Genomic DNA, 22,115 nt, shown 5'->3' on the forward strand with positions numbered 1-22,115 from the left:
CCCATGAACCGGTGTTTCAAGTTGGGATACCCTCCCCAGGGATCACTGCTGGGACCTTCGCTGTTTGTAATATATATAAATGATTTGGAAGAAAATGTAACTGGTCTGATTAGTAAGTTTGCAGACGACACAAAGGTTGGTGGAATTGCGGATAGCGATGAGGACTGTCGGAGGATACAGCAGGATTTAGATTGTTTGGAGACTTGGGCGGAGAGATGGCAGATGGAGTTTTATCCGGACAAGTGTGAGGTAATGCATTTTGGAAGGTCTAATACAGGTGGGAAATATCCAGTAAATGGCAGAATCCTTGAGAGTATTGACAGGCAGAGGGATCTGGGTGTACAGGCCCACCAATCACTGAAAATGGCAACACAGGTTAATAAGGTGGTCAAGAAGGCGTACCGCATGCTTGCCTTCATCGGCTGTCATAGTAAGAAGTCTTACAACACCAGGTTAAAGTCCAATAGGTTTGTTTCAAATCACTAGCTTTCGGAGCACTGCTCCTTCACCTGAGAACATAGAGCAGAGAACATACAGTGCAGAAGGAGGCCATTCGGCCTATCGAATCTTCACCAACCCACTTATGCCCTCACTTCCACCTAACTCCCTAACCCAATAAACCCTCCTAACCTTTTTGGGCACGAAGGGCAATTTTAGCGTGGCCAATCCACCTAACCTGCACGTCTTTGGGCTGTGGGAGGAAACCGGAGCTCCCGGAGGAAACCCACGCAGACACGGGGAGAACATGCAGACTCCGCACAGACAGTGACCCGGCAGGGAATCGAACCAGGGACCCTTACGCTGTGAAACCACAGTGCTAACCACTATGCTACCGTGCTGCCCTGAGGAAGGAGCAGTGCTCCAACTGCTAGTGATTTCAAACAAACCTGTTGGACTTTAACCTGGTGTTGTTAGACTTCTTACTGTGCTCACCCCAGTCCAACACCGGCATCTCCACATCATCGAACGGGGCGTTGAATATAAAAATTGGCAAGTCATGCTGCATCTGTTCAGGCCGTCAGTTAGGCCTCATTTGGAGTCGTGTTCAATTCTGGTCGCCACACTACCAGAAGGATGTGGATGCTTTGGAGAGGGTCCAGATGCAGTTTGAGAGGCGACCTGATGGCGGTCTACAAAATTATGAGTGGCATAGACAGAGTGGATAGTCAGATGCTCTTTCCTAGGGTAGGAGAGTCAAGTACTAGGGACATAGGTTTAAGGTGCGCGGGGAAAAGTTTAGAACAGAAGTGGAAGGCACATTCTTTACACAGAGAGTGCTAAATGTATGGAACGTGCTGCCTGGGGAGGGGGTGGGAGCAGGTACTATAGTGGCATTTAAGGGACATCTAGACAAATATATAACAGGGTGGGAATGGAAGGATACAGACTCCGTGAGCAGTATGGTCGGCACAGGCTTGGAGGGCCGAAGGGCCTGTTCCTCTGCTGTCTTCTTCGTTCTTTGTTCATCAGGAGGTGACTCATTAATCTTAAAGAAATGACAACATCATAAAGTTCACAAAAACAATGACTAATCTTCTTTGCAATCTGCAATAAGGCCATGAATTGTGTCCCTCCGAAACTACCAAACAACACCAACAGCACTCAACAGTTCAACAGACCTTTCCAAATTGAATGTGCTGTCCTGCTAAGGCACAGACACTGATTGATGAAGACGTAAAACAATATCCCAATGGAAGTGGGATGTCTCCCAGAAGACAGGCAATGTTGTGCGATCAAAGGAACTCACCCTTGCAAAAAAAAAGTCACATTCAATGAACAAATATACCAAATAACTGAGTATTCGTGCAGGATCCTTAATGGTGTAAAATACCCCCAAGGCATATCACAGGAGCGTTATTACACAGTAGCTTTGTATGAAGCGATATGAGGACATATGAGGAAAATGTTGGTCAAAGAGTTAGGTTTTAAGGAGCGTCTTGAAGGAGGAAATGGAATTATTAAAAGACAGAAAAGTTTAGGGAGGGAATTCCAGAGCTTAGAGCCACTGGCAGTGGAAGGCAGAGCCAGAAGAAGCAATTCAAATCAAAAATCGCAGATAACTTTGATGTTTGTAGGGCTGGAGGATTACGGGGAGAGGGAGGGTTGAAACAATATAGGGATTGAGAACAAGGATGAGGATTATAAAATTGAGGAGCTGCTGGACTGGGAGTTAGTCTAGGTCAGCAAGTGCAGGGGTGACAGAGAAATGGGACGTGATGTGAGGGAGGAGACGGGCAGCAGAGTTTCAGGTTGATTGCACGTTACAGAGAGTAGAATGTGGGAGTGCATTGGAATAGACAGATTTAGAGGGAACGATATCATGGAGTGAGCTTTGCGCAGGAGCAGTGGGAGAGGCCACATTCGGAGGGAAGCACATGTGATGTTCTTTGTGTTGCTTAATTCAGGATGATTGGCATAGTGTTCACAAAGACCATAAAATAGCTTTAACTTGAACAAAGCTATAAATTAATTAACACTACAAATTTGGATTCGACAGGTACTTCTAATAATACACAGTTGATAACTAACATATAACCTACACTCATCTACAACTAATCACTACACGATTATAAACTATGATCTGTTCTCACTCACACTATCTTTCCTTCAGTCTGTACTCTAGCTATCTCCTTTACATTTCTCCCCACAAGGCTTAGCATCAATGTCTTATATACTTGTAGCTCTAGCTTCCTCTAGTGGCTGATCTAGACATTGCATTAACCCTTGCAGTTCCTACATTTTTGATAATACCACATCACCGAGGAAGCTTTAAACTTGAGAATTTGAAGCAGAGTGGGATTGAATTGCTGAGTTTTTCCTCTTTCTTTTTTAATTTAAGTTGTCCAGTTAAAAGGTTAATAAGGAGCAGTCCCACCCAGATAGCTGAGAGGCAGTTATCTTTCCATCACCTGAAGCCTGATTAGGAGTTAAGAGGTGTTGATTACTTGTTTTTGAAGCTTAATAGGCATCTGAGTCACCTCAGACCATCTCAGACCATTTCAGAGCATTTCAGACCAGCTTTGCCCTATTTAATAAAGAGAATAGATATGATAGAAGCAGGGAGGATGTTTCCACTGGCGGGTGCAACTAGAACTAGGGGTCCTAGCGTGAAAATAAGGGGGAGCAGATTTAGGATTCATTAATTGATTGATTGATTGTCACATGTACCGAAGTGGCAATAAATCAATCAATGACTGAGTTGAAGAGGAACTTCTTTATAATAATAATCTTTATTATTGTCACAAGTAGGCTTACAGTAACACGGCAATGAAGTTACTGCAACAATCCCCTAGTTGCCACATTCCGGCACCTGTTCGGGTACACGGAGGAAGAATTCAGAATGTCCAATTCACCTAACCTGCACATCTTTCGGGACATGTGGGATGAAACCGGAGCACGCGGAGGAAACCCACGCAGACACAGGGGGAACGTTCAGACTCCACACAGACAGTAACCCAAGCGGGAATCGAACCAGGGTCCCTGGCGCTATGAAGCAACGGTGCTAACCACTGTGCTACCGTTCGTCACCCAAAGGGTGAATGTTTCACCTCGCTGAATGATTTTACGGCAAAGATAGATAGACTTTTGAACAGTAAAGGCATTAAGGGTGATGGTGAGCGGGCGGATAAGTGGAGCTGAGTCCACAAAAAGATCCGCCATGATCTTATTGTAAGAAGCCTTGCAACACCAGGTTAAAGTCCAACAGGTTTGTTTCGAATCACTAGCTTTCGGAACACTGCTCCTTCCTCAAGTGAATGATTGTAAGACTTCTTACTGTGCTCACCCCAGTCCAACGCCGGCATCTCCACATCATGGTCTTATTGAGTGGCAGAGCAAGCTGATTGGACCAGATGAACTGCTCCTGCTCCGAGCTCTTATTCTTATGGATAAGAGTTTTAAACTGCACCTGAGTTTAAGCATGGGTAAAGATGGGGCTGTCACTGAAGATGTGCTTGAAAACTCCTCTCTGGATCAAATATCGAGATTGTGGACATTGTTGTTCAGTGTCGGACAGTTGCCAGGGAGAGGAATGGAGATGGCAGTGGCAGAGTCTGAGGACATTGTGTCCAATCTTCCCAATGCTTAGTTTGAGAACATTTCTGCTCATCCAATACTGGACGTCGGATAGGCAGTCTGATAATTTCGAGCAAGTGGAGGGTTTGAGGAAAATAATAATTCCGAACAAGGAAGGAAATGGAGTTACTGGAGTGGTTGGGGGATGGGCAGCGCATGACATGGACATTTACAGATGTTACAAAAATGGGTGTGTGTCATTAATTATAAAGAGGATTACATCTGACTTCAGAAAGAGACAGAGAGATTAACAGTCTGGACAGATAGATGTGAGGGGATTTAAATATGTCTTAAATATGAAGCAGCACGTTAGAAAGAAAAGTAGGGCTGGGAAAATTATTATGTTAGTTTATTTTAAAAATCTGAAAACGAGCCAGTACTTTAAAACCACGACATGTTGCAGAAACCTCTGCTCATTAATCCAGGATAACGTCTTGGAAGGGTAGCAGTATTCAAGCAGTATTTATATTAAAACAAACCTCAGGAGGAGGAACAAAGATGTCCAACAGTTTGGTTACACAAATCCTTAACAGTGGGAGGATAAATTGATAAAGCTACAAAATCCGGAGATCCCAGGATTTGTAGATGGAGCCTCGTCACCTCATTGTTGAGGCCACAGCTAGAATAGGGAGTTCAAATTTGGATGCCCTGATTTTGGAAGGATGCCAAAATGATGACAAGATTTGCAAAGATGATGCCATGAATAAAAGGCATTAATAACAAAAAGTGATTAGAGAAACAGGACATTTCTGATTAAAACAAAGGGTAAATGGTGCTTTGATGGAGATGGGCCAATATTGTAAAGGGCTATGATAAGATAAATGGGCAAACACCATTTTGATTGGTGGGTCAGTAAATGGAGAGGATGGCTTGAAAACATTTTCAAAAGAATGAGAGTTTGAGAAAGCATAACAGGAATGTTTGCAAGAACTGTGTAATAAATGACCAATTAGTATGTTTGGCTGTATTGTTGAAAAAAGGAATTCAGGCCAAAGTCTGTTCCTCTCTGGACATCACCACGGGGCCTTGAACACTGACAGGAATTAATACAGTGTCCAATCTCATATTCATTCCAAGACATTTCACAGGAAGATGATCAAAAAGAATTTGACGCTGAGTCACATCAAGAGATATTCAGACAGCTGATTGAAAACTGGATCAAAGAGACAGGTTTTAAGGAATGTTTTAAAGGAGGAGGGAGGTGAAGAGGGTTATGGAGGCAATGCCAGAGTTTCGGACCTCGCCAGCTGAAGGTGCAGCTTCTGCGGTAAGAGTGAAGGAAATGGCAAATTCCCAAGAGGCTCAGTATGGGAGGAGGACGGCAAAACCAGAGGCTTATCCACTGGAATAGGAACCTCCAAAAATACACAATTTCTTCACAGATTGTTGGGTCGGTTGTGAACTCATTCTGTTTCTAATCTGGTGATACAAAATGATTCAGAAAGGTGACCAAATTGTGATAATATGAATTGTCAAAATCAATTCTCTTGCAAAGTGACGAACGGGATATGGCACTCGACTCATCGATCGACAGTTCCAACGCGCCACAGCGAAAAACCGGAATGACCTCCTCAGAAGACAAACATGGGACACAACCGACAGAATACCCTTCGTCGTCCAGTACTTCCCCGGAGCGGAGAAACTACGTCATCTTCTTCACAGCCTTCAACACGTCATTGATGACGATGAACATCTTGCCAAGGTCATCCCCACACCCCCACTACTTGCCTTCAAACAACCGCGCAACCTCAAACGAACCATTGTTTGCAGCAAACTACCCAGCCTTCAGAACAGTGACCACGACACCACACAACCCTGCCATGGCAATCTCTGCAAGACGTGCCAGATCATCGACATGGATACCACTATTACACGTGAGAACACCACCCACCAGGTACGCGGTACATACTCGTGCGACTCGGCCAACGTTGTCTACCTCATACGCTGCAGGAAAGGATGTCCCGAAGCGTGGTACATTGGCGAGACCATGCAGACGCTGCGACAACGAATGAACGGACATCGCGCAACAATCACCAGGCAGGAATGTTCCCTTCCAGTCGGAGAACACTTCAGCAGTCAAGGGCATTCAGCCTCTGATCTCCGGGTAAGCGTTCTCCAAGGCGGCCTTCAGGACGCGCGACAACGCAGAATCGCCGAGCAGAAACTTATAGCCAAGTTCCGCACACATGAGTGCGGCCTCAACCGGGACCTGGGATTCATGTCGCATTACATTCATCCCCCACCATCTGGCCTGCGAAATCCTACCAACTGTCCTGGCTTGATGCAATTCACACCTCTTTAACCTGGGGTTACCCCATCTCTGGATCTGTAAAGATTTAATCGCCTGCTAATGGTCGCATTCCAAGCATTGTTTGGCATCTTTGAATTTGTCTATATATGTGTTTCTGGAACATACCTCTTCATTCACCTGTGGAAGGAGCAGCGCTCCGAAAGCTAGTGACATCGAAACAAACCTGTTGGACTTTAACCTGGTGTTGTAAGACTTCGTACTGTGCTCACCCCAGTCCAACGCCGGCATCTCCACATCTTGCAAAGTGTGGCCTCTCTGTATTGTTTGAACCTGTTTTCATTATCTCAACTGACTCTATCCATTCAGCATGCGCTCCGAGTTTAATCATGAGATATTTCCCGGCAGTTTCGACTGAGACTAACAAGGGGGTGAAGGGTTATCATGGGGAGGCAGGAATGAGGCTACAATCATATTGAATTGCAGAACAGACGCAAGGGGCTGCATGACCTCCTCCTGCTCCTATTCCAGATGTTTGAAAGCAAGGGACAAATCGTTTTGTCCGATAAGATAAGCCGATATTCTCTTTATTGGTCCCATGCATTCCTGCTATTTGCATTACAAACTATCTTTGACGTGCTAAACCATTGAGAAACTAGCATTTTGCTCAACAAGCCTCCAATTCTGGTCTTTTGTGAACCCCCAATTTTAATTACTTCAGCATTACCTGCCGTGCTTTCAGTGGCGTAATCCCCATGCTCTTCCTTTCTATCGAGAGTCACAGTATCACTAACAGCACAGAAGGAGGCTATCCATGCTGGCTCAATGGAGCAATCGAGTCAGCCCACACTCTATTCTAGTAGCCTTGCAAGTTCATGTTCCCAAGTGCCTGTCCCATTTCTTTTTGAACCCATGCTGTGTTTTATGTGCCGGAATTGGCTGCTCACGTCATTACCATTTGCTGGGTCAGAAAACTCTTCAACACTTGTCCAAAATCTTAAGTCCATGAGTCCCCTACCATCAGCTAACGGGAATAGTTTTTCCTTATCTACCAAATCCAAACTTGTCACAATCTCTCTTCCGTCTCTTTGGCTCAAGACAGCCCCAACTATTCCAGTCCAACCTTGTAGCTGAAGTCCTCAATCCTGGAAACATTCTGGCAAATCTTTCCCACATCCTCTCCAACAACCCCTTATTCTTCCTTCCTTTAAGATGCTGGTTAAAACCTTTCACCAAACCTTTCGTCAGTTATCTTCATATTTTCCTGTCTGGCTCAGTGTTAATTTTTGTGAAACCAGTAAGAGGCCCATCAGTCTTTAACAGACAATATACCTCTTAAATGCTTAGAGTCATTACAAATATTAAATATTTCTGGAGTCAACTTGTACGATTGACTCTCAGAGATAAAAGTCATATCACATTTTTAAGAAGATGGCAGTTCATAAAATAATGGAATTGGATTGCCCGTGTTTACTGCGTTATTGTAGATTACACATGGCCAGTCCTGAACTAGGAGCTTAAATCAGTCATGTCATTTGGAGGACATCATAAACTGCAAATGCAAAGCACAAATGCTTTATGAATGGTGCTAAAAACCTCACCGAGAGCTACAGCTGTAGTCTTCGAGGGCGTCACTTTTGTTATCTATAGTATTTGTGTACAGCTGATATTTCTGGCATTTCAGAGGGTATATGACAGGCAGAAACAATGTGTGGTTGGTGAGAAATAATACAAGCGCCGATAATGACAGGGAAGAAAGTATGTTGTCAGGATTTAAAATAAATAAATTTAGAGTGCCCAATTATTTTTTTCCAATTAAGGGGCAATTTAGCGCGACCAATCCACCTAACCTGCAGATCTTTGGGTTGTGGGGGCGAAACCCACACAGACACGGGGAGAATGTGCAAACTCCACACGGACGGTAGCCCAGAGCCAGGATCAAACCTGGGACCTCGGTGCCGTGAGGCAGCAGTGCTAACCCACTGCACCACCGTGCTGCCCTAGGATTTTTTTAAAATTACTTTACGGGATGTGGGCGCCGAAGGTTAGGCCAGCATTTATTGCCCATCTCTAGTTGCCCTTCAGAAAATGGTGGTGAGTTGCCTTCTTGAACCGCTGCAGTCCCTGAGATGTAAGTACACCCACTGTGCTGTTAGGGAGGGAGTTCCAGGATATTGAGCCAGCGACAGTGAAGGAACGGCGATATATCTTCCAGTCAGGGGGGTGAGTGACTTGGAGGGGAACCTCCAGGTGGTGGGGTTCCCAGGTATCTGCTGCTCTTGTCCCTCTGGATTGTAGTGGGTTTGGAAGGTGCTGACTAAGGAACCTTGGTGAGTTACTGCAGTGCATCTTGTAGATGGTACACACGGCTGCTACTGTTCATCGGTGGTGAGGGTTTGAATGTTTATAGAAAGGGTGTCAATCAATCAGGCTGCTTTGTCCTGGATGGTGTTGAGCTTCTTGAGTGTTGTTGGAGCTGCACTCATCCAGGCAAGTGGAGAGTATTCCATTACACTCCTGATGTATGCCTTGTAGATGGTGGACAAGCTTTAGGGAGTCAGGAGGTGAGTTAATTGTGCAGGATTCCTAGCCTTTGACTTGCTCGTGGAACCACAGTATTTAGAAATATCTTTTTTCCATCTTCCTTTGTCCAAGGTATGACTCCAACCAGCGAAGTATTTCCCCCCGATCCCCATTGACTCCAGTTTTTCTAGGTCCCTTGAAAAACGATGTTACACTCAGTCTGCCTTGGTGTAAAGGGCAATCACTCTCGCCTCCCCTCTGGTTATGGGGGAACATTAGCAACTGTACATGGACCTGATCCTGAACTGGCGAACCCTGCTGGAAATGACTTGCGACAGGTTTCAACAACATGCATTGGGCTACAGTGTGTGATAGTGAGGCAGCAGCATATGTCAAACTGCTCCTAAACTTTATTTCAGTTGAGGGTTATTGAAATGAGGAACAATGTGGGACGAGCTGCTGAATCAGTATTGCCGAATTCCTTGTTGCACAAAGTCCACATCAACCCCCTTGTGTGTCAGCAGGAAACAGGATCCAGCTTGGATTTGAAGCCAGCTGGAATCACCCACACTCATTGTCAATCTCTACCCAGGAAACTTGCCCAGTTAGGCACACTGTCAGAGTGTGCACAGCAAGAGTCCAGCGGGTTTTGGCGGTGGGATGGTGCTTGTAGTCATTTTGTTTTGGGTTGTTATGTAAAATTGTTGATGTTAGTTCCACCAACTGTTCTATAGAAAGTGGGAGGTGATGAGCAGCTGAATTAATTTTGCTTCTTTTACTGTGTCCCCCATTTGTCAAAATTACTGCCAGCAGCTTCTGGGAGAAATCTGGAGGGACTAAGCGGAAAACAGGAAGGTACAACAAAAGGGAAGTGGCTGCAAACTGACCGCTAGGTAAGTTTCCCAAGTGACTTATGAAACGCACAAGTGTAGATGAGGTGCTAACCCAAGTGGGGAGAATTGGCATGGCAATGTCTGACATTACAAAAATGCGGAAAGTGAAGAGGTTCAAAGGCATTCAGACTGTTTAGCTTGAGCGATGGACTGCAAATGTGAAAATTATTTCAATCAACCTCCACAGAGAGCAGCCCAGGGTGAAATGTGATTTTCCAGTTCATTGCACTGTAACCGTGTTTATAGCTGGGGGGCTCCACCTAAATAAACAGCACAATTTGGGCACATTTGTGGATTGTTTTTAACCCAGATCACTCAGTGTAGTTCTCTCCTGATCAACATCTAATACTCTTGTGATCAATATCTATGATCAATATCTATGATCAATATCTAATACTCTCGTGATCAATATCTATGATCAATATCTATGATCAATATCTATGATCAATATCTAATACTCTAGTGATCAATATCTATGATCAATATCTAATACTCTAGTGATCAATATCTATGATCAATATCTAATACTCTAGTGATCAATATGTATGATCAATATCTAATGATCAATATCTAATACTCTAGTGATCAATATCTATGATCAATATCTAACATTCTAGTGATCAATATCTATGATCAATATCTAATACTTGAGTGATCCATCCCAGCTGCCACCTCATTGGAGGGGATATAATTCAGCAAAGCTCAGGGATTTCACCCATGTTATGTTTCAACATCTGGTAGCATGTTATATTACCCTTAGTGGTAACATGTCGTGTTCTTTGTCTTTTGTTCCAAAATGGTCCGTCGAGTTGATGACAAAGAATCCACCAATCATTAGATTGAAATAAAACTAATTTATTGTATAACGATTAATTAAGACCATAAGACCAAGGAGCAGAAGTAAGGCCATTCGGCCCATCGAGTCCACTCCACCATTCAATCATGGCTGATTTCAACTCCATTTACCCTCTCTCTCTCCATAGCCCTTAATTCCTCGAGAAATCAAGAATTTATCAACTTCTGTCTTAAAGACACTCAACGCCCCGGCCTCCACCGCCCTCTGTGGCAATGAATTCCACAGACCCACCACTCTCTGGCTGAAGAAATTTCTCCTCATCTCTGTTCTAAAGTGACTCCCTTTTATTCTAAGGCTGTGCCCCCGGGTCCTAGTCTCCCCTGCTAATGGAAACAACTTCCCTACGTCCACCCTATCTAAGCCATTCATTATCTTGTAAATTTCTACTAGATCTCCCCTCAACCTCCTAAACTCCAATGAATATAATCCCAGGATCCTCAGACGTTCATCGTATGTTAGGCCTACCATTCCTGGGATCATCCGTGTGAATCTCCGCTGGACCCGCTCCAGTGCCAGTATGTCCTTCCTGAGGTGTGGGGCCCAAAATTGCTCACAGGATTCTAAATGGGGCCTAACTAATGCTTTATAAAGCTTCAGAAGTACATCCCTGCTTTTATATTCCAAGCCTCTTGAGATGAATGACAACATTGCATTTGCTTTCTTAATTACGGACTCAACCTGCAAGTTTACCTTTAGAGAATCCTGGACTAGGACTCCCAAGTCCCTTTGCACTTCAGCATTATGAATTTTGTCACCGTTTAGAAAATAGTCCATGCCTCTATTCTTTTTTCCAAAGTGCAAGACCTCGCACTTGCCCACGTTGAATTTCATCAGCCATTTCTTGGACCACTCTCCTAAACTGTCTAAATCTTTCTGCAGCCTCCCCACCTCCTCCATACTACCTGCGCCTCCACCTATCTTTGTATCATCGGCAAACCTAGCCAGAATGCCCCCACTCCCGTCATCTAGATCGTTAATATATAAAGAGAACAGCTGTGGCCCCAACACTGAACCCTGCGGGACACCACTCGTCACCGGTTGCCATTCCGAAAAAGAACCTTTTATCCCAACTCTCTGCCTTCTGCCTGACAGCCAATCGTCAATCCATGTTAGTACCTTGCCTCGAATACCATGGGCCCTTATTTTACTCAGCAGTCTCCCGTGAGGCACCTTATCAAAGGCCTTTTGGAAGTCAAGATAGATAACATCCATTGGCTCTCCTTGGTCTAACCTATTTGTTATCTCTTCAAAGAACTCTAACAGGTTTGTCAGGCACGACCTCCCCTTACTAAATCCATGCTGACTTGTCCTAATCTGACCCTGCACTTCCAAGACTTAAATGAAGTTCGCACACCCTACTGAGCTATAATTAATATTGAATCTGTACAGCAGTAATCAATAATCTAATGGTCACTAATAATATCCTTGTGTTTAGCACAGGGCTAAATCACTGTCTTTGAAAGCAGACCAAAGCAGGCCAGCAGCACGGTTCAATCCCTGTACCAGCCTCCCTGAACACGCGCCAGAAGGTGGCAACTAGGGGCTTTTCACAGTAACTTCATTTGAAGCCTACTTGTGACAATAAGTGATTTTCATTTAATTTCATTTCTAATCTAATCTTCTCCGAGTGATGTTCTCAGTCTCTCCTTCACACACTACCCAGAATTTCCTCAGGGTCTGATTTATATACAGAGAAGTGGCGGAGCCCTCTCGTGTTTGAATTACACAGAGATGTAATAATTAACCCTTCGCTAACCTGACTACATACATATCATGACAACCTGCAGCCCCTCTAAGGTGTCTTTGTCTGAGAAATTCACGGTGGAAGTTACAAGCTAGTTGATACAGCAGAAGCAGGAAAAGATTCCAAGAAACCCAAAGATGGGAGTCTACACTTATACATGAGTGCAATGCCACATTGAATTTAGACCAGGAAAGGCAGTTGGATAGTGTATCAATGGCTCTTCAGGAGGAAAGTGGATGATATGGACTAGTCAAGGAAAAAAATTACAATTTGGACTCTGAATCAGAATTTAGTAATGGCCCATTTCTACACTTGACTTCAAAATTTGTGCAGTAGTCACTCCTTCAACAAACAAGTGTCCACACAAAGCACATTTATCTGAAATATTGTTCAGTTCTTCCCATCTCGTTTTCACTGGAGTATGTAGCATTTTTTAATTCAACCCATTTCCTGCAGCAGGTCATATAATCTACTGCTGCCAAGGACCTGGCAAATAAACAAATGTTTGTCGAGTAGCTATCGACACTTTCATATTTACTTAGCTTGTAGTCACAGTGGATTAGCACAGGTGTAATATTCTGTCTCTTAACCCCTTGTGCAGTGACTGTTATGCAAAGCTTTAATTTTCACAGCTAACAATTTTATCACAATGTATGAGAATTGGGAAAATATACATAGATACAGACATAGAAGATAGGAGCAGGAGGAGGCCTTTTGGCCCTTCGAGCCTGCTCCGCCATTCATCACCATCATGGCTGATCATCCAACTCAATAGCCTAATCCAGCTTTCTCCCCATAGCCTTTGATCCCATTCTCCCCAAGTGCGATATCCAGCCGCCTCTTGAATATATTCAATGTTTTAGCATCAACTACTTCCTGTGGTAATTAATTCCACAGGCTCACCACTCTTTGGGTGAAGAAATGTCTCCTTATCTCTGTCCGAAATGATTTACCCTGAATCCTCAGACTGTGACCCCTGGTTCTGGACACACCCATCATTGGTAACATCTTCCCTGCATCTACCCTGTCTAGTCCTGTTAGAATTTTATAGTCTCTATGAGATCCCCCCTCATTCTCCTGAACTCCAGCGGGAACAATCCTAACCTAGTCAATCTCTCCCCACATGACAGTCCCGCCATCCCTGGCATCAGTCTGGTAAACCTTCGCTGCTCTCCCTCGAGAGCAAGAACATCCTCCCTCAGAGAAGGAGACCAAAACTGCTCACAATACTCCGAGTGTGGCCTCACCAAGGCCCTGTACAATTGCAGCAACACATCTCTGCTTCTATACTCAAAACCCTTCGCAATGAAGGCCAACATACCATTAGCCTTCTTTACCGCCTGCTGCACCTGCAGCTTACCTTCAGCGACTGGTGCACAAGGACACCCAGGTCCTGCTGCACACTCCCCTCTCCCAATTTACAACCATTCAGGTAGCAATTTGCCTCCTGTTTTTGCTTCCAAAGTGAATAACCTCACACTTATCCAAATTATACTGCATCTGCCATTGGTTTGCCCACTCGCCCAACCTGTCCAGATCTTGCTGTAGGATCCCTGCATCCTCGTCACAATTCACCCTCCCACCCAACTTGGTATCATCTGCAAACTTTGAGATGTTACTTTTGTTCCCTCATCCAAATCATTAATATATATTGTGAATAGCTGGGGTCCCAGCACCGATCCCTGTGGTACCCCACTGGTTACTGCCTGCCAATTTGAAAAGGACCCTACTTTTTATTTCCTCTCTGCCAACCAGTTTTCTATCCACCTCAATACATTTCCCCCAATCCCATGCGCTTTAATTTTGGCACAATAATCTCTTATGCCGGACTTTGTCAAACACTTTCTGAAAGTCCAAATATTCCACATCGACTGGCTCCCCCTTGTCAACTGTACTGGTTACATCTTCAAAGAATTCCAACAGACTTGTCAAGCATGATTTTCCTTTCATAAATCCATGCTGACTGACTGATCCTGCCACTGCTTTCTAAATGTTCCTTGATAATGGATTCAAGAATTTTCCCCACTACCGATATGAGGCTTCCTGGTCTATAATTCCCTGCTTTCTCTCTACCTCCGTTTTTGAATATTGATGTGACGTGAGCTACCCTCCAATCTGCAGGGACAGTTCCAGAGTCTATAGAATCCCGGAAGATGACGACCAATGCAGCCACTATTTCCAGAGCCACCTCCTTAAGCTCTCTGGGATGCAGATTCTCAGGCCCTGGGGATTTATCCTCCTTCAATCACATCAGTTTTCCCAGCACCATTTCTCTACTAATGTTGATCTCCCTCAGTTCTTCCCTCTCACTAAACCTTTCATTCTCCAACATTTCTGGGATCTGATTTGTGTCCACTTTTGTGAAGACAGAACCAAAGTATGTATTTAATTGCTCAGCCATTTCTTTGTCCCTTATTATGCATTCCCCTGTTTCTGTCTGTACGGGGCCTACATTTCTCTTCATCAATCTCTTTCACTTCACATATCTATAGAAACTCTTAGTGTCAGTCTTTATGTTCCCTGTAAGCTTCCTTTCGTACTGTACTTTCCCCTTCTTAATCAATCCCTTTGCCCTTCTTTGCTGAATTCTAAACTGCTCCCAATCCTCAGACCTATTATTTTTCTTGGCCAATCTGTATGCTTCTTCCTTGGATCGGAAACTATTTCTAATTTCCTTTGTAAGCTATGGATTGGCCCTCTTACCCCCTTTGCTTTTGTGCCAGACAGGAATGAACAGTTGCTGTAGTTCCCCCATGCGCTCCTTGAATGTTTGCCATTGTCTATCCACTGTCATCCCTTCAAGGAACTCTCCCCAACCTATCAAGGCGAACTCACGCCTCATATCCTCATAGTTCCCTTTATTAAGATTCAGCAGCCTAGTCTCCGTATCAACTACTTCACTCTCCATCTTGATAAACAATTCCATCATGTTCTGGTCGCTCATCCCCAAGGGGTCTCGTACAGCCAGATTGGCAATGATTCCCTTCTCATTACACAGTACCCAGTCTAAAATGCTGTCTAGTTGGTTCCTCCACATATTGGTCAAGAAAACCATCCCGTATACACTCCAGGAATTCCTCCTCTACGGCATTGTTGCTAATTTGATTTGCCCAATCTATGTGAAGATTAAAATCACCCATGATCACCAATATTCCCTTGTTACATGCATCTTTAATTTTGTGTTTCATGCCATTCCCAACCTCACCACTGCAGTTTGGGGGTCTATATATGACAACCACTAATGTGTTTTGCCCCTTGGTATTTCTCAACTCTACCCATACGGACTCCATATTGTCAGAGCGAATATCCTTCCTCACTACTGTGTAAATTTCCTCTTTAACCAGCAGTGCCACACCTCCACCTTTTCTTTTATGCCTGTCCTTCCTAAATACTGAAAACCCTGGGATATTCAGTTCCCATCCCTGGTCACCCCTGTCAGCATCAACGGGGCCGAGGTGGAGATGGTTAGCAGTTTCAAATTCCGAGGGGTGCACATCACCAGAAATCTGTCCTGGTCCAGCCACGTCGACGCTGCCACCAAGAAAGCACAACAGCGCCTATACTTCCTGAGGAAACTAAGGAAATTCGGCAAGTCCACATTAACCATTACCAACTTTTACAGATGCACCATAGAAAGCATCCTATCGGGCTGCATCACAGCCTGGCATGGCAACTGCTCGGCCCAGGACCGCAAGAAACTTCAGAGAGTCGTGAACACCGCCCAGTCCATCACACGAACCTGCCTCCCATCCATTGACTCCATCTACACCTCCCGCTGCCTGGGGAAAGCGGGCAGTATAATCAAAGATCCCTCCCACGCGGCTTACTCTCTCTTCCAACTTCTTCCATCGGGCAGGAGATACAGAAGTCTGAGAACACGCACAAACAGACTTAAAAACAGTTTCTTCCCCGCTGTTACCAGACTCCTAAATGACCCTCTTATGGACTGACCTCATTAACACTACACCCTGTATGCTTCACCCGATGCCGGTGTTATGTCGTTACATTGTGTACCTTGTGTTGCCCTATTATGTATTTTCTTTTCTTCTCTTTTCTTCTCATGTACTTAATGATCTGTTGAGCTGCTCGCAGAAAAATACTTTTCACTGTATCTCGGTACAAGTGACAATAAACAAATCCAATTCCTGCAGCCATGTCTCAGTAATGCCAATTATATCATACCCATTCATACCTATCTGCGCGATTAGTTCATCCACTTTATTGCGAATGTTCCGTGCATTAAGGCACAGAGCTTTTAAGTTTGTCTTTTTCACAATGCTTGTCTTGCTCCCAACATTTTTCTCTCCTGCCCGGTTTGAATTTTCCCCTTGGTTTCTCCACCTATCACTTTTCTTATTCACTTTTCTACCTTTTGCTTTTGTCCTTGCTCCCTCTTTCTCTGACTCCCTGCGTAGGTTCCCATCCCCCTGCCACATTAGTTTAAACCCTCCCCAACTGCTCTCACAAATAGCCTCCCAGTCCTGCCCAGGTGTAACATGTCCAATTTGTACAGGTCCCACCTCCCCCGAACTGGCCCCAATGCCCCAGGAATCTGAAAACCTCCCCCTGACACCATCTCTTCAGCCACGTATTAGAACATAGAACATAGAACAATACAGCGCAGTACAGGCCCTTCGGCCCACGATGTTGCACCGAAACAAAAGCCATCTAACCTACACTATGCCATTGTCATCCATATGTTTATCCAATAAACTTTTAAATGCCCTCAATGTTGGCGAGTTCACTACTGTAGCAGGTAGGGCATTCCACGGCCTCACTACTCTTTGCGTAAAGAACCTATCTCTGACCTCTGTCCTATATCTATTAACCCTCAGTTTAAAGCTATGTCCCCTCGTGCCAGCCATTTCCATCCGCGGGAGAAGGCTCTCACTGTCCACCCTATCGAACCCGCTGATCATTTTGTATGCCTCTATTAAGTCTCCTCTTAAACTTCTTCTCTCCAACGAAAACAACCTCAAGTCCATCAGCCTTTCCTCATAAGATTTTCCCTCCATACCAGGCAACATCCTGGTAAATCTCCTCTGCACCCGCTCCAAAGCCTCCACGTCCTTCCGATAATGCGGTGACCAGAACTGTACGCAATACTCCAAATGCAGCCGTACCAGAGTTCTGTACAGCTGCAACATGACCTCCTGACTCCGGAAATCAATCCCTCTACCAATAAAGGCCAACACTCCATAGGCCTTCTTCACAACCCTATCAACCTGGGTGGCAACTTTCAGGGATCTATGTACATGGACACCTAGATCCCTCTGCTCATCCACATTTCCAAGAACTTTACCATTAGCCAAATATGCCGCATTCCTGTTATTCCTTCCAAAGTGAATCACCTCACACTTCTCTACATTAAACTCCATTTGCCACCTCTCAGCCCAGCTCTGCAGCTTATCTATATCCCTCTGTAATCTGCTACACCCTTCCACACTATCGACAACACCACCGACTTTAGTATCGTCTGCAAATTTACTCACCCACCCTTCTGCGCCTTCCTCTAGGTCATTGATAAAAATGACAAACAGCAACGGCCCCAGAACAGATCCTTGTGGTACTCCACTTGTAACTGAACTCCATTCTGAACATTTCCCATCAACCACCACCCTCTGTCTTCTTTCAGCTAGCCAATTTCTGATCCACATCTCTAAATCACCCTCAATCCCCAGCCTCGGTATTTTCTGTAACAGCCTACCGTGGGGAACCTTATCAAATGCTTCACTGAAATCCATATACACCACATCAACTGCTCTACCCTCGTCTACCTGTTCAGCCACCTCCTCAAAGAACTCGATAAGGTTTGTGAGGCATGACCTACCCTTCACAAAGCCATGCTGACTATCCCTGATCATATTATTCCTGTCTAGATGATTATAAATCTTGTCTCTTATAATCCCCTCCAAGACTTTACCCACGACAGACGTGAGGCTCACCGGTCTATAGTTGCCGGGGTTGTCTCTGCTCCCCTTTTTGAACAAAGGGACCACATTTGCTATCCTCCAGTCCTCTGGCACTATTCCTGTAGCCAATGATAACATAAAAATCAAAGCCAAAGGTCCAGCAATCTCTTCCCTGTCCTCCCAGAGAATCCTAGGATAAATCCCATCAGGACCCGAGGACTTGTCTATTTTCAGCCTGTCCAGAATTGCCAACACCTCTTCCCTACGTACCTCAATGCCATCTATTCTATTAGCCTGGGTCTCAACATTCTCCTCCACAACATTATATTTTACCTGAGTGAATACTGACGAAAAATATTCATTTAGTATCTCGCCTATCTCTTCAGACTCCACACACAACTTCCCATCCCTGTCCTTGACTGGTCCTACTCTTTCCCTAGTCATTCGCTTATTCCTGACATACCTATAGAAAACTTTTGGGTTTTCCTTGATCCTACCTGCCAAATACTTCTCATGTCCCCTCCTTGCTCGTCTTAGCTCTCTCTTTAGATCCTTCCTCGCTACCTTGTAACTATCCATCGCCCCAACTGAAACTTCACACCTCATCTTCACATAGGCCTCCTTCTTCCTCTTAACAAGAGATTCCACTTCTTTGGTAAACCACGGTTCACCTTATCCCCCCCAAGTCACGTCTAATGGCATCATAATTGCCCTTCCCCCAGCTATAACTCTTGCTCTGCGGTGTATACTTATCCCTTTCCATCATTAACGTAAATGTCACCGAATTGTGGTCACTGTCCCCAAAGTGCTCTCCTACCTCCAAATCCAACACCTGGCCAGGTTCATTACCCAAAACCAAATCCAACGTGGCCTCGCCTCTTGTTGGCCTGTCAACATATTGTGTCAGGAAACCCTCCTGCACACACTGTACAAAAAACGACCCATCTAATGTACTCGAACTATATCTTTTCCAGTCAATATTTGGAAAGTTAAAGTCTCCCATAATAACTGCCCTGTTACTTTCGCTCTTATCCAGGATCATTCTCGCCATCCTTTCCTCTACATCCCTAGAACTATTTGGAGGCCTATAGAAGACTCCCAACAGGGTGACCTCTCCTTTCATGTTTCTAACCTCAGCCCATACTACCTCGGACGATGAGTCCCCATCTAGCATCCTCTCCGCCGCCGTAATACTGCTCTTGACTAGCAGCGCCACACCTCCCCCTCTTTTGCCTCCTTCTCTGAGCTTACTAAAACACCTAAACCCCGGAACCTGCAACATCCATTCCTGTCCCTGCTCTATCCATGTCTCCGAAATGGCCACAACATCGAAGTCCCAGGTACCAACCCATGCTGCCAGTTCCCCTACCTTGTTTCGTATACTCCTGGCATTGAAGTAGACGCACTTCAAACCACCTACCTGAACACTGGCCCCCTCCTGCGACGTCAAATCTGTGCTCCTGACCTCTATACTCTCATTCTCCCTTACCCTAAATCTACAATCCAGGTTCCCATGCCCCTGCTGCATTAGTTTAAACCCCCCCAAAGAGCACTAACAAATCTCCCCCCCAGGATATTTGTGCCCCTCAGGTTCAGATACAGACCATCCTGTCTGTAGAGGTCCCACCTTCCCCAGAAAGAGCCCCAGTTATCCAAAAATCTGAATCCCTCCCGCCTGCACCATCCCTGTAGCCACGTGTTTAAATGCTCTCTCTCCCTATTCCTCATCTCACTATCACGTGGCACGGGCAACAACCCAGAGATAACAACTCTGTTTGTTCTAGTTCTGAGCTTCCATCCTAGCTCCCTGAAAGCCTGCCTGACATCCTTGTCCCCTTTCCTACCTATGTCGTTAGTGCCAATGTGGACCACGACTTGGGGCTGCTCCCCCTCCCCCTAAGGACCCGGAAAACACGATCCGAGACATCACGTACCCTTGCACCTGGGAGGCAACATACCAAACGTGAGTCTCTCACGCTCCCACAAAATCTCCTATCTGTGCCCCTGACTATCGAGTCCCCAATTACTAATGCTCTGCTCCTCTCCCCCTTCCCTTCTGAGCAACAGGGACAGACTCCGTGCTAGAGGCCCGTACCCCATGGCTTACCCCTGGTAAGTCCCCCCCCCCACAAGTATCCAAAGCGGTATACTTGTTTCTCAGGGGAAACGACCGCAAGGGATCCCTGCACTGACTGCTTCTTCCCAGTCCCTCTTACAGTTACCCATCTAGCTCCAATCTTTGGTGTAACTAATTCCCTGGAGCTGCTATCTATGACCCCCTCTGCCTCCCGAATGATCCGAAGTTCCTCCAACTCCAGCTCCAGTTCCCTAACTCGGTCTTGGAGGAGCTGGAGATGGCAGCACTTCCTGCAGGTAAAATCAGCAGGGACACTAACGGCATCCCTCACCTCAAACATCCTGCAGGAGGAACATTGCACTCCCTTCCCTGCCATCCCTCTAACTTTCTACCAAGATCTGGCTAACAACTAAATTAAATTTAAAAAAAATAAAATAATAATAATAATAAAATATGGTACTTACCTCACACCAATGGGTTTTATTATTAGGTTAGAGGAGGAGGGCGGGTGGGAGACACTACACGTGTAGTGTCTCGGGTTTCCTCTCCACCAGAATTTATTGGTGAGGGTCTTCCCAGAAGTCCGCGGGTCGAACTTCCTGTTCCCGCCTTAAACACTAAAATTTTAAAAAAACAGCAGAGAGGGACCGAAATCGGGACCTGGTAAGTGTTTACCGCTGAAATTGACTAGCCTGCTCCTGTGAAGGTCTCCCAGAAATCACTAACGCACTGCTCCCGCTGAAATTGACTAGCCTGCTCCTGCAAAGACAAGTGTTTTTCAAGGAGTATTCATCCTATATACCCTGTCATTTCTACGCTGACTGGCATGTGGCACTGGCAGTAATCCTGAGATCACTACCTTTGAGGTCCGATTTCTCAACATCCGTCCCAGCTCCCTGTATTCTGCTTTTAGGATCTCATCCCTTTTTTTTACCTATGTTGCTTGTACCGATGTGTACCACGACCACTGGCTGTTCACCCTCCCCCTCCAGAATGTCCTGTACCCGCTCCGAGACATCCTTGACCCTAGCACCAGGGAGGCAACATACCATCCTGGAGTCTCGTTTGCGGCCACAGAAACCCCTGTCTATTCCCCTTACAATTGACTCCCCTATATAATTCTTTCAATTGCATCATGTCAGATGTCAAGAATTAGGTGAAAAAGTGGATCGTTTAAACATTGGGGAATGTGTTGGGTGAGGGGGGGAGGTGAGGAAGATTTGTCAACTGGAAACCAGGCCGATAACAACAACCTGCATTGATATAGCAGCTTTAATGTGGTAACGTGTCCCAAACACTTCACAGTGTCACGATTGCTTTGAAAAGGTATTTCCCCAAAGTTGCCCATGAGCAATGTGTATATCTCGATGTGAATGTTATACCAATGACGAATGTGATATAAAATATTTAGTTTAAATATATTAGTTACAGTAATGTAGCTGTAGGCCGGTCTAATTCTTGTCAGTTCACAGACGAAGGATTTCAGAAAGCATGGCAAGGAAGGGGGAGGGGTGTCTGGTGGAGGAGGAGAAAAGGATGCTGGGTAACAAGAGGCCAGGGTTAAGGAATGAGAAGTGAGCCAATTAGGATGTATGGCCAGGTCAGGAGGGGTATAGGATGACCTATGGGAATCGTGTATGTGAAACTTGATGCCATTTGAATGTATTTGTAGAGATTCCTTTGTCTCCAATAGCACTCGATTCGGAAGACGCAGGGGGCAGCTTGTGTTCTGGGTTTTTGTGAAGCGAGTCAGACTTGCAAATCGGGTAAAAATAAATAATACTCTGC

At 45.1% G+C, this 22,115-nt stretch overlaps 1 long non-coding RNA gene across 1 annotated transcript in view; it reads left to right on the top strand.

Annotated features, from left to right (window-relative positions):
* Nucleotides 1-5,140: 5,140 nt before the first annotated feature.
* The window catches only part of LOC140427512 (uncharacterized), a 105,894-nt gene continuing 88,919 nt past the window's right edge, over nt 5,141-22,115 (top strand). Inside the window, exon 1 of the long non-coding RNA XR_011948537.1 lies at nt 5,141-9,738. This is a non-coding gene — a long non-coding RNA (uncharacterized lncRNA). The remainder of the gene's footprint in view (nt 9,739-22,115) is intronic.

Source organism: Scyliorhinus torazame, chromosome 7 (assembly GCF_047496885.1).
Source record: "Scyliorhinus torazame isolate Kashiwa2021f chromosome 7, sScyTor2.1, whole genome shotgun sequence".
Classification (NCBI taxonomy): Eukaryota; Metazoa; Chordata; class Chondrichthyes; order Carcharhiniformes; family Scyliorhinidae; genus Scyliorhinus; species Scyliorhinus torazame.